Source organism: Falco naumanni, chromosome 1 (assembly GCF_017639655.2).
Source record: "Falco naumanni isolate bFalNau1 chromosome 1, bFalNau1.pat, whole genome shotgun sequence".
Classification (NCBI taxonomy): Eukaryota; Metazoa; Chordata; class Aves; order Falconiformes; family Falconidae; genus Falco; species Falco naumanni.
The window spans coordinates 84,573,088-84,586,778 of NC_054054.1; the positions used below are offsets into that span (position 1 = coordinate 84,573,088).

General features: G+C 48.7%; 1 long non-coding RNA gene across 1 annotated transcript; it reads left to right on the plus strand.

The window, feature by feature from the left end:
* Positions 1-203: 203 nt before the first annotated feature.
* On the plus strand, positions 204-3,897 carry LOC121091808. Its single transcript, XR_005829045.1, has 3 exons — positions 204-804; positions 1,492-1,546; positions 3,026-3,897. It is a non-coding gene; the product is annotated as an uncharacterized LOC121091808 (long non-coding RNA).
* Positions 3,898-13,691: the final 9,794 nt, after the last annotated feature.

The following is a 13,691-nucleotide window of genomic DNA, read 5'->3' on the forward strand; positions in this document are numbered from 1 at the left end:
TGGCTGGAAGGTTTGTCTTGTGAGGCCGTAGGCAATGACATGGGTGCAGAAATTATAAATAAAGGCATGAAGAGGGGATGTTTGGAGGTGTTCTGTTGCTTCTATGTTGGCTGCTACAAAATACAGAAGTACTTCAGGATTTGTGTTAAAGCCAAAAAAAAAAAAAAGGGGGGGGGGGGGGGGGGGGAGTAGAACGCCAGCAGCAGGAGCTCTGCTGTCCCTAGGTACTGCTGGTCAGAGAGATCTGCAGGGAGCGCCTTTAAGAGTCTGTGTTATAGCTCCAGTTTTAATTTATGTTCATTACAATTTTTATCTATGCACAATTTAGCCTAGCATTGTGAATGTTACTAGCTGCTGGCTGTAATTGTCAGGATTTGTACAAAGTGTTGCTATTTGACTAATTAAAGTCTGGCCAAGTATAGAATATCAGACCTTGGGCTCTTCTGGTAATTGTGCTGAGCTTTCTACCTGTTAATTTATTTGGATAAATATTATCAAATGGTGTTGATAATTAACAACTATTGATGAAATGTGCCTATCACCTGTCACCATCCTCTCAGGTTGTGTGTTTCCAGACTGGGAGGCTGAAGCGTTGCCCCTATAGCAGCATATTAACGTGCCCAGCAGGGTATCTGAAAGGGGGAAAAATGAAGCCAAAACTTTTGACTCTCCAGAAGTAAGGCAGAACTGTGGTGTGGTCAGAGCACTGGACTGGCACTTGGAGGAAGTGTGTTCACATCTCAGCTCTCCAGCCACCTCCTTATGTCATCTCATGTAGATCAGTTCTACATGAGAAAAATTGAGGTAATTTCACTTCTTTGCTTTGTTCAGTGGTGCGTAGCGCTGGGCTTAAAGGCAGTGTGTAGTTTCTGAGACCTTTGAGCATAGCTCAGAGGTGACAAGAAAGAAAAGCTTAAACTGGGTCCAAGGAGGAGAACGAAGTGTGATACTATGGTTGTAATGTATGGTTGAAGGCTGCTGCTCTTGATTCTAAGCCCCCTGTATTTGTTGTACTGTGCAATAACGCTAAGATCTTCCGGAGACCACACCATAATGTAGGTAGTGATCCTGTACCATGATGTCTGCACCCCTGTTCTGTGGGCACGATGTTCTTCAGACGCAGGTGTTCGATAAGAAATGCACTCCCAGTAATGTGGAGATGGACTGAGTGCCAGAGATGCTGTGTAAGCCTTCTGCGGTTTTCCTCTTCTCCAGAGCTTAGAGCTTAACTCTATTTTCAACTGCATCATAGCATTAAAATTGGCTTTGGAGTTAATTTTAAATAGATGAAATTCTAGTCTATTAGAATCTTAATAGTAAATGCACCCAATCTAGCATAGCAGTTTTCTTTTGGTTTTGCACCTTACATACCTTTGCATAGGTAGGGCAGTGGGTGGAACATCTGTTTAATAAAAAAAGTTTGGTGATGGTGTATGAAGAAACTTTTCTTGTCTGGTTCCTTCTGATGTGTGTGCTTTTTCTTCTCTCCAGCACCAAGAGCACTGAAGATTTGCTTGACTGATAGTTCATTCGGGACACCTCGGGGGTAGGTAGGGAAGATAACTATTGACTTAACAGATGATGGTAGTCGATATGAACCAAAAAGATGAATGCATAGCTAAAAATGACATTTCAGATCTTGAAACATTGAGTTTTCTGGGCTGTAAATAGTCTCTATTTAGTACAAAAAAAGTGAAGCGAAACCTTAGTAATAATTCTTTCTTCGGCAGCAATCAGTCTGCTGGGGTATTTTTATAATCCTAGCTATTGATCTTCTGAAGAGCTGTTGTGTTTGAAATAATTATTTCGAAGAAAGATTGAAGAAAAAGCAAGATCACCTTTGCACAAGAGGGTTTTTTTCATCACTTAAATATATTCATTGTAGAAATATCTCCCTCAAAAGGAGGTGAAGATTATTCCCAGCATCCAGGGCTGCTTTTTTTTTTCTTCTCCATCTGCCAGAAGTTTTGCAGCTGGCACAATTCATTAATTCTGTTCAATGTATGTTCTCTTAAACCAGCAATGAATTTGATAATCAGCATGCTGGGTTTTGAACGTACAGACATCTTTTTACTCTGAGCTACTCATTGGGTATTCCTGTGCATCACAACAGCTTTTTCCGGGGCTTACTTTGGAGAGGCAGAGTGGAAACAGCAGCATACGGATGGTGTGGTGGGATCTCCACCTCCTTGGTAGGAAACTGGTTAGTGCTGGTGGTGGAGCTCATTGGAAGCTGGCACTGTGTTTAGCTGTTATTACTAACATCAGCACAAAATCTGCTCGTTCTCCAGGCTGCAGATCCACCGGGTAAGTCAGCACCAGCAACGACGGTCTGCTTTTTGGAGACTCTTGAGTCATGAGCAGCCTGTTAATATCCAGAAAGCCGATACTGGGAGCTACTGGCCCTAAGTGGTGATACAAGAAGATGGCGCTATGCTTGAGACGCTTGTTGAGCAATGAATTTGAGTGACCCAGCTCTATTCTTGGCTGCTGGGTTTGGGTTTTGTTGATCAGGTCGCGGCAGGAAAGGCCCAGTTCAATCACCTTCCTGAGGGGAAGATCCTACACGTGCCAGGACAGCTCTGGGCACCAGAGCAGAGTGGGAAAGAGATGGAGAGGAGGGAAGAATTTGTAAGAGGACAGCTGGGGAGCCCAGGGAACACAGCCAGGGGTGCAAGGATGAGGAAAAGTTACAGGGGCAGTGGGAATGAGCAGGGACAGGGAAAACTGAGGAGTCCAAAGAGAGAAAAGTGCATGCCAGGGAGAAGCCTGTGTAAAGTTGCGTAGGGGCAAGTGTGGATAGATACAAACAGGGAAATACAGGCCTTTACAACCATCTCCATAATACACCATGCCGTTGTCACAACTGCAAAGCATACTGCCTACTTCTTCTTATTCTTCTGAAAATTATTGTTGCACAACAAAGCCCCAGTCCTACAAAAGCTCCTGATACATATCCTGTACTTGCATGAATTATGTAAGTCCAGGATTCTGTGTCTTTGTTTGTTTGTTTTCCCCCTTGCAGATCTTCATGGAGTACTCCAGGGAGATCCATTTATCAGGTCCAAGCAAAGATTTGTTTTTCCCCTCTCCTCCTCGTGAAAAAGCTATCACCAGGTGCCAGTGTTTGGAGCAGCATTGCAGTTTGAATGTGCACAGGACCCGGTTGTTCTGCCATATTCCTGTCAGCTTTCCTGTGAGTGACATACTGCTGCCACCTTCGTCTTTACATGCGTGTGACATTAAGGGCCGATTTGTTGACCCTCATATTTTCTCTGAATGTTTCTCAAAAGGATTGAAGGAATGCACACAATTTTTCTGGGAAAAATAACAGCCAGGTGATTTAATGGAGAAATCCACCCTCTCTTTTGACTACCCTGTGCAAATATGTCTGTAGGTGCTGGTGAACTCGCATACGCTAAGGAACTGAGAGCAGCTTGCCAGGATAGGAACCCCATCCTGACATCTTCAGCAAACCAGGACTTCCCATGGGGCAGCATGTCTGCATGAGCAATGGGGGCTGCAAAAAATGGAGCTGTTGGTGCATGGACAAGCTTGCCAGCTCTGTGTCGTCCTTCCACCCTCCTCTGCCCCATCCTCACTTGCCCACAACTCTGCGTGCTCCCCGGGGAAGCAATTTTGAGTGTGGTTGAAGTGAAGCCTTTGCCTCAAATCACTGCAGATGTCTCAGTGATGCTTGCCTTACCCAGAAAGCAAACAGGGCACCTTGTACACACTGCCCCATACAGCGCTGAGCCAGCCTCTATGTTGTGCCCTCCACTGCTGCAGGAATCTTCTATGCACAGGAATTGTTATTGCATTTATTTTCCCTGTGTTGTTTTCATGTACCTGCATTATTTTGTATGCAGCATGGAAAAACAAAGACATTCCTTTAAATAGTTGTATTCTTTCCTCTGTTAAATGTAGATTAGCTTCTTCTGATGGTTAATATTAAAAATCATACTAATTTACATTGCTAATGACAGGTTTACTGGCATGTGTGCAACTCTTACTATCAATATAATTAAAAATGACTGTATGTGTGTTCTTCAGAAGCCAGCCCTGCTGAGTTCAGTTTGCAGCCAGTGGGTGCCATTCTGTTGCCTTCATTGGCATTTCAGCTACTCTTCAGCAGCCAGTTACACCGTGTGCTGTTGGTGTTGGTCTTGTTGCTACAGAACTGGGGGAGGTTTCAGGAAATCTGAATTCAGTTTGAGGTTCCACCTCCACAGATTTCCTAAGTACCTTGGGCACAGCAATCGTTGCCCAGTCTCTGCTTGCAAATAGGAACATCAGCCAGCAGGGACTGCCGTCCTGTGGCCTCAGCTCAAAAGACCGTGGTGGGTTGACCCTGGCAGCAGCAAAGCTCCCACCAGCCCCTTTTGTTCTTTATTCTGCTTTCTTTGCACGCACAAAGGTACATTGATCAGTTCTTAATTGTTTAAACCCTTTTGATCAAGAGGCGTTGCCAGCCGGGCAGGATGCAGGGGTGCATCCTTTTTGTTGCTGGCTGTTGAACTGTCTGTCATGTTTCCACTTTAAAATCCAGGATAATTAGCTAAACGTACCCAAGGAAACCCTAATTTACACAAGGTTGCTGAGTGATTGTTACAGCTGTTTAAAATTAGCTGGATTGGAGCACTTGTGTTCTGCCTTTGCTGACACCCTCTGGAAATGGTGGTGATCTGGCTGTTTGCTGAAGACAAGAACCTCCGAGACAGGTAAAACATGACCTTTATGCTGCTGGGGCATGTCCTCTCACCTCGACACCCGGGCAGTGTCTGCACAGGAGGGAAGGGAGCTGGGGATGGAATATGGAAAGGTTTTGATCATGTAATTGACTTTTCTCCTCCCCTCCCCCTGTGTGCTGAAACACCTGTAAAAGTGTCTTGCCTTCTGCTAAAAATAAGTAAGAAAAGCAGACTCTAACATCCAATTATCTCAGACTGGGAGAAACCGTTCTGATTAAGGTTTTAAGGCAGCCTTCAAACAGGCATCTGATCAGAAATTATGTCCAAACTGCAAGCATTGGCAGATGTGGAGTAGAAGGGAATGTAGATAGCAGTCATTGACTTGAGAGGTGCACGGGATAATAAAAGAGGTGTTAGCAGATGGAAGATAAAAATGGGGGATGTGGGAAGAGCAAAACCTGTGAAGTAGCTGTTGGTGGAAAAGTGGGAAGCTGTGCTCGAATGGAGATGTTTGGAGGAGTGGTCCAAGGCCACCAGCTTGTGAGCAGAACTGGCAGGGCTGGCAGTGAGGGTGGGATGGCCTCTTCTTGGGGAGGCAGATCGGAAATGGGGTGGCTGGAAAGCTGTTTCGTGGAGAAAATTCAGAGTTTTCCAAGTGTGTTTTTGTTTTCCTCTAGAGCAAACCCAAAACCTTTCTTGCAGCCCCTGCGCTGTACAGTGGCAGGGCAGCCCCATGCCGTGCCGCCCTGGCTGCCCCGCGGCCACGCCGGGCTCTGCCCACCATGCCGGCGCTGCGGCAAGGCCCTGCGGCCTCAGCTGCTCGGTGTCGTTGATCCGGGAAAGGCTGACGGTGCCTCAGTGGCAAAGGCGTCCCTCTGATGGGCAGGAAACCTACCCTGAGCAGAGCAGGGGGGCCTAAACTTCTGCCCCCTCCCTAACTGCACCCTGCCTTGCTGCAGCCCCCACGGACGGCCTGCCGCGGCAGGTGGGTCAGGGATGGCTCGGGCAGCCCGTGCTGCGCTGCAGCAGAAATGTCTTCAGTGTGTCCACACCGTGTGCTGAGTCAGAACCCAAACCCGGGTCCCTCCTTAGCCACTCGGCGTGGTGTTCAGCTCCGCAGCAGCCCGGGAGCTGGGGTGGAGGGGCTGAGGTGGCTGTCCTGGGGCTCCCCCGAGCATCCCCCAGCATCCGTCACGGGGCGGGGGCGGCTGCTGCTGCTTCCCTGCAGGGATGTGCATGGATCCTGGCCGAGGCCACGGGCTCAGGCTTAGTGAGAAATACACGCTGCAGATGTAGTCTCAAGGGGTGACAACATACTGTTCTGCACACCCGCTTTTTAACAGTCCTTTCACAAAGTGCCCTGAAACCCTGGGTTCTGTCTGAATCCAAGAGCTGAGAGCTAATTTATATATTCCCACCACACCCCCCCAAACACCCACCCCGCTGCCCCCAATATCCCCCTGCTGTCTCAGTGCCGATTGCACCGTTCAAGCCTTCTCTGAACGACCGCCAGCTTCACAGAGGCTGAGCAGGCAGAAAGACAAAGCCAGCACCCCTCGCGATGCTTGTGGTGATGTGACGTACCTGCTGCATTCCTGGCTGCTGGAGGCAACCAGAGCAGCTCAAGTGCCTTTTTAAGACACTTGCTTTTCCTGTGAAGGAAACGATGTCTGACTTTCGGTAACAAACCCCCCTCCAGAACTCAAGGGATTTGCTGGAATTACTGACATGCTTTTGTCGGGTGCCGCAACGCCGGGAGGGTGAAGGCAGGTAGCGACGTGGCTGCAGTCCCTGCCAGGCTCGGGAGATGTTGCTCCCCCCTAACACCCATAATGACACGTGTGTCGCGTGTCGAGCCCCAGAGATGGGCACTGAGCGAGGGCAGGGAGGGAGCAAAGATCCCAGCTCATTTTCTGCAGATGCTCTGCAGCCAGAACAGCCGGGGTTTCTTTCTGTGTTACCGGATTTGGATGTGTGGAGGGACCTTGGCAAGGAGCGGTGGTGCTTGCAAGGGGACTCTGTTGTTTGTGCCAGCAATCAGAGCTGAGTTAAGGGACTTGACACAGAGAGGGGACGAGGACACTGAGCTGATGTGCAATTTAATGCAATATGTCAAAGGCAGAGAGGGCGGCTTTGGTGGGGCTTAATGGACTGTCCTTTAGAAATGCAGCTTGCCTCTGGGAGCGACGCACTCACCCGGCCAAGCCAGGAGTGCCTGAAGTGAATTAGGCTGTATAATTTCAGGTTGCTTTTGAGTCAAAGAAAGTTTTTGGAGATTCATTCTTTATTTATTCATGTGTTTTGTTTTGCTTTGGAGAAAAAAAAAAGGAAATTTCCCCTGCAAGATGAAAAAAGATAAACCACTTTCCATCTCGCTTGTAAAAAGCGCCTCAGGATTTTTATGAATTCCTTGTTACAAATTGCCAGCAAAGTTAATTGGAAGAGTGGAAAAAAACCCAGGTTGGTTTGTTTTGTGGTTTTTTTTGCTTTACATGAATCCTTGCCTTTGCTTTGCCTAAGTGCACTCAGTGCCTGTGATATTCAGTGTGTCCATGTGCAGAATAAAAATGGATTGCTCTGGAAAGTTTAAAAAAAAAGGCAACAAAAAACAACCTTGAATTGTTCAAAATAATTCTTGCATTATATCTCTTTGGCTTAAGGCTTGACAGTACCTCAGAGGTACAAAAAAGACGAAGCAGCCCTCCTTTCTCTAATAAAGAGAATTGGAGCAATAAGCAAAAACAAGCTTTTGTTGTGCCCTCAGCCCCGGCTGCCGGCTGGGACTGAAAGCGCCTAATGTTTCGTGCTTCGCTTTTGCTAGTTAGAGTGGCTGGTTCCAGGTGCCGGGGGTCTGCCCCACGCCAGGAACGGGAAGGCCCCCGGTGCCTTTCAGAGCCCCCTGTGCCTGTTTGTATCTGCATCTCCTCACAGATGCGTGGTAAATTTATTAACCACCTCTGCTAGGAGGTTTTTCTTTTGGTCTGGCTCTTGCGGCTGTGGAAGAAGCAATGATCCATGCTGAGAACAAACAGGAGGTAACAGGTTTCAGCATGCTTTACTGCACGGGAATTACAATGGCATGGCAGCTATTATCATTCATTTAGGGGCATGGAGGCTGACGTGGTGGAAGTAAGCTGCTAAGGTGAAATCTGCTCCATTATTTTCAATAAGAGAAGTGCAGAGCATAAACAGATCTGTATCTCCAAAATGATTGGCAAAACAGTGAGGGATTAACTACTGCATAATGCCCTGCTTTATTTACAACAGCTCTGGCTGTGCACTCGTATAACAAATGTGCCCATGTGTAACAAGTGTCCCCACCTGCCACCAGGCTGGTGGCCCCGGACGCCAGAGCCCTGCAGGTAGGGCAGTAAACAGGGTTCTTCTTCAGGCTCCTTTCTGTGCTCAGCGCAAGGGTCATGCAGTTTATGTCGTTCTTTGGCAAGCAGCGTCCACAGCGATAAACCAGAGTAAAAATAACTCCGGTCTCCTTCCTGCTGCCTGATGAAGGTGTTTAGGGTCAGGATTCTCTCTCAGAAGCTGTGTGCCGTACCCGCTGCTGCATGGTCCGGTCTCAGTCAAGCCCCTTCAGGGCTGTTTTCATACCAATAAATACAATCATATGCAGGCTGGCTTGGGGCTGGACGGTACCATTATATCCCCGGCACATTCCTGAATGGCAGCCAAGGTTTCCTGCCTGGTAAAGAAAATATATAGCGGCAAGTTTTATGACTTACTGAGACTACGGCAAAGGATGCAAGGTGGAAAGTCTTTCTTAGGGTGCGTTCATTTTCATGTGAGTCTGCTGCAGTTTAAAATAAAAAGGTTATCCATTTTCCGTATGTGCTGGAAAGCGTATAGGGTGTGTTTCCTAGCACGAGGGACTTCCCTGGCTGGGCTGACAGCTCGCTGACCTGGACCTGCCATCCAGCAGCTGGGCCCTGCTCACCCCCAGCTCACCCCGCGGTGCTGCTTGCTGGCCTCCGCAGCAGTGGTGCTGGTGGCAGGGCCTGGCACCACCTGTGGAAAAATCCATCTGGTGTGAGAGGGGAAAGAGCAGGAGGACCCATGGGGGGAGCAGAGGGCTGGGTGTCACAGTCCAGTGACTGCAAGATTAATGCTCAGCTGCTTTTTGTCTTGCATGAAATACCCAAGAGGTGAGGAGCTAAAGGAACCAAGCGGTGACGGTGCAAGTACCTTGTACTGGCATGGCGAAGTCGGTTGTGGCAGTGGGTTTTGACTGAGCGTGACCGGAGCCGTCAGCCAGGCAGCAGTGTCTGGTTCTGCCCCTGAGATGCTGCCCAAGCTCTGTGCTGGTGTGCGCAGGGAGGGGGAGAGGGCACTGGCACCGCCGTGGGGCACGGCCTGGCGGCACGGGTGGCTTTGGAGAGCGTGGGGACACGGCTGCCCGATGGCCAAGAGCCTGGTGGCAGGGAGCGAACCGACCTGGCTCCTTCATGAGTTGGGGAGAGCAGATACCTCCTGCCTTCGCTCACCTCAGGGCTGCAGGTCTGAGCGGAGCAGAGCGGCCGGGGGGGCTTCTGGCCACCGTCACCCTCTCCCCCAGCTCCACTCACTAGTTATTGTTAGATTAAACAAAATCTTGTAGTACAGTCTTCCATCTTTTAAAAATTTTGCTGGTTTCCTCTGCTCTCTGCCTGGCGGGGAAGGAGAAACAGCAACACCCACCTTACCTCCCCTCAGCGTCCACTGGACCAGGCAGCTCCTGCTGCAAGTGCTCCCTGGGCAGGGGGCTGCCCAGCTTCTGGGCTGCACGCAGTGTCTGTGTATCCTCTGCTCTGGATCTGCTCCTTTACCTCTGGGCTCGTGTCTGATACAGTTGGCCTGAGCTGGACATGCCACGTTAGCTGAAGTGCCGTGTTTTGACGTTAGCGTGGTCGTGTTTTGGTGTAAGCACCGCCAGGCCGTTATCGCCTGTGTGCTGATCATCGTGATTCACCTCCCTCGTATCCCAGCAAGGCGCGAGAGCCCTGTAATCCTTTTCTCTCAGCACATTAGTGTAAAGCCTCATGAATCTCTATTAAATTTGAGAGAGAACATGAAGATAGTTTGCAGCTGCCTTGTTGATTTTATATTTCCTCTCATTGTAGTGCCTTGCCGTGAAGCCGAGAATTAAATGGCTAATAAGGCATCTGCTCCAAACAGGAGTCTCAAGATTGTGACAAAAACAGCTTACATCAGGGTTTGGGTTATTAGTTTTTCTTTCCATCGTATAATCGTGTTATTAAAATCTTCAGGGACACCTGATTAGAGGTAGGGGCTGTCAAAGCCAGCATAGCTGGCAGAGCACAGGAGCAGGTAGCAGCGGTGACAGGTGGCATCCCCGTGGCTCGGCCGGCGAGGTGGCTGCAGCCAGGGGGGCACGGGGGCCGGCGGCCACTGCCCTCTGCGGCACCTGGGATTGGTCAGCTGAAATCCAGGAAAAAATGCCACCGAAAGAAACCGTGGGTGCTCCATTTCGGAGTCACAGCTGGAAAAGGCACTAAAGCACCTCCTAGCAGCCCTCCGGATGGAAGAAGGCTCGCCCCTGGAAGCACGCGGTGGCCTGGGCCGGGCCAAGGTGGGCTGCGCACCCCAGCCACTGGGCTAGTGGTGGGCTAGCAGCAGCCTGGGCAGTAGCAGCGGGCCCCCGGCATACCGCGCGCTTGGCTGGTGGCATCCAGCAAGGAGCCCGAGTTCCGCATGTGCACGAGCCCGGGAACGAGGTGGGGGCTCAGAGCACTGAGCGGGGCGCAGAGCCGCGTGGGGCTTTGCCAGCCCTGAGTGCCTCGGCAGTGTGCGGGGGCGGCAGGAGCAGGATGGGTCTGCCTCAGCGGGAAGGCTCAGTGGGGCGTCTGGGAGAACAGAAGATGGACTGTCTTATTTTGACTCGGGTAGAGATAATTGATGCTATTTTTTTTGATCATTCTTTAAAAAATGTTAGAAAATACAGTGTCAGACCTGTCACTTTCATGTTAATTTGAACTCCAAGTTCATACTAATTCAATTAATTAAAGCTGTAGCGTGATGGGATGGGTCTTATCCATTGTGACTCCGGCCTTCATTGCTATGATTAGCAATGCCTTGAAGATAAATCACTTTTTCAGATGCACTGGGCATTGCTGCTCTTGTTTCCAGTTAGAGAGTTGCTTATTGCAAGGGTCATGAAGTCACTGTGACCGCTACAGTGGTGTGCTTGGGAAAAAGCAAATATTTTTCTTATTAATGAAATTGCATCCATTTTCATTAAAATAGCTCTCTCCTGCTTTGTTAGGACATTTATATATTATTTTTTTCTTCATGGGAATTTGTTGTAGGCCGGTAACACGCATTTTTAAAGAGGAGGTGTAGGTACTAATGCACTCAACTGCCATTATAGGCAAAATGAAGCTCGGCTCATTGCTTCCAGAAATGAGGTCACTTTGGCTTTCCAAGTTAAAAAAAATGTTGACAGCGGAGTAATGATCATCCCGTGTGTGAAACAGCCTGACTCTGTTGATGGCTTTGTACAAAAGCCTTGTCTGCCGGGTATTTCTGAACGTGAATATTCCTGGCGGTGTTCAGCTATTTCTTCCTGATGTCTCGGGTGTGGTACCCAAAGCAGAGATGCCACTGCAGCTCCGTGCTGCTGCGGGGGGCGTGCAAACTCGAGCACTTCATGGTCATTCTAGTGATTAAACCTTCATTAAAGTTCACCTTTACCGTCTTCAGCCCCTGAGTTTTTCAGTACAGTTCTAATTAACTTTTAAATGACAGCTAATCTCTAATAAGCAAATGTGTTTGCTAGGTTTTTGTCTACATTGAATCAAATTGAGGCATATGGATATTTTGATTCTTTTCTTTCCCACCTCCTCAGGCTTAATGGGCAGGCTCGCCCCAAATGTCACCAATTTCAGGGACTAATTAGACCCATATTTTGTAGTAGAGCTAAAATATCGTCCAAAGGACTCTGCAAGAGATTTTCTGCTCTGCCCTAAACCTCCAGCACTGTGTGAATAAGAAAGACACACGTTTGTACCAGCAAAGACAATTTTGACAGATCCTGATGGATTGGTGCGATTTGGCGCTTCCTTTTTTTTTTTTTTTTTTTCCCCCTGCAGATGAAATTCACTGTTAAAATTGGAATTTGCTGTGTTAGAAATCATTCCAATGCATAACTTTAGCTTCTGCTTTTGAATTTCTCCCGTAAACACTGCGAGGAGGCAGCTGCTGAGGAGGGAGGAGGGTTGCCTGCCTCCTGGGCCCCACAGAAGGGGTCGGTCCCTGCAGCTTCCAGCTCCTGCCTCTCCCCCTGTAGCCACCACAGGTGCCTCCAGACTGATGTCAGGCCTTGGGTGGATTGTACAGGTACATTTTACTCTTATAAAACTCTCAGGATGGAAAAAACAGTACACTTGTCCTCTCTCAGCCAGTCAGACATTCCCGTGTCTGCTTGCTGCATGCTAAAACCCTCCCTCTAGGCTTTTCTTTCCCCTCTCCTTGGAAAGGGAGAGCTACGAAAGCTTATAGGATCATTTCTGGGATGTGGGAAATCGTAGGATCATTTCCAGCCCGCTTCGGAGAGCGGCCTTCGGGTGAGCTTGCTTTGCCAAGCACAGTGGATGTTGGCAGCAGGCTGGGATCTTCTCAATGCAGGGCTAGTCCTCCCCTCGTCTTCACATGAGGCAGTCCTGCTGCGAACTGACCCTCAAGTGTTCTGAGTATCTCTTTTCTTGGCTCACAGTTCTCAAAGTGGCTACGAGATGTTTTCCCAGTGTCCTGACAGCAGTGCGCTCTGCAAAGGCTGTGCAGGCTGGTTTTCCTTGTTTCTTACTCTGGATCTCCCAGTTTTATACCTGTGAACACGTATCCATATTTCTCATGCTGCTGGTAACTCCACGAGGCTGTTGGTTCCCCATCTCCTCTCAGCCAAAAGTCTTTGTGCTGCAGTTGTGTCCCCTGAGATGCAGGTAGGCACTGCAAGTCCAAGGCAGTAGTCACTTCACTTCCATTTTAAACATCTAATTCTGCCTTCAACAAGATTGGTCTTCACCCCTTCCCCTTTGCTCCCACCACATTAGCGTTAACCACCTTCCATGTCTCATCCCTTTGGTTTTAGCATGCTCAGATTAACAATGACTATGTTCAGTGAGTAAGAAAGAATACATATATTCCACTTGACTTTGCTAGTGCTGTTCAGGTCAATGGGAAGAAATTTTTCTGGTGATAAAGGAAAAGGCCACTTAAAAATAAAGCTGTGATGGCCTGTGCTGCCAGCACGTGAACTGAAAGGATGAGTTTATTTTGGGAGTGTTAACTCCCCTCTAAAATACTTCACTGTTTCTAGACACAGCAGGTACATGTTTGGCCTCAGCAGCTCCCAGAGCAGGGCAGTGTTGGTGGCCAAGGTGAAGAGTGATGGAGAGGCTGATGGTTGGGCAGGCGCTAAAGCTTGGGAGAACCCAGTTTCCAGCTCTGTCACTGAGCCCTGGGCTGATACCTCAGTTGCGGGGAGTCTTTCCCCATAATAAAGCCAAACGGAGTTCTGATGATAGCGATGCCCTACTTCAGCACCAAGATGAAAATATCGTGATAATTAAGTATTTTGAATGGATAATAAATATAAAATAATAAATGGATGAGCAAACAGTCTCACCTGCACTAAGCATGATGTGGACAGTCCCACCCAGCTCAGATGGGGCGTCACAGGGTGCAGGCTGTGGGACTGGAGCACTCGGCCTTGGGCAGGGATTTGGAGGAAGGTGAAACTTTAGAGTGAATCACAGAATTAAAAATTCAGCCTTGGTACAATGTAAATGAGACCTATAGAGAAGAAACGGCTGTAGGGTCCTCAAGAGATGCACAAAATCTGGCCAAGGGTTGGTGAGATCCCAGCGGGCAGGAGTTCTGGGGAAGGGTAATACGGCTGTGAGAGGTCTCCAGGGGGAAAGGGAGTGCTGGGAAGGAATATGAATTTCTGGATGAGAATACAAGCGGGAACAGAGAGAAACCTTGCTTCAA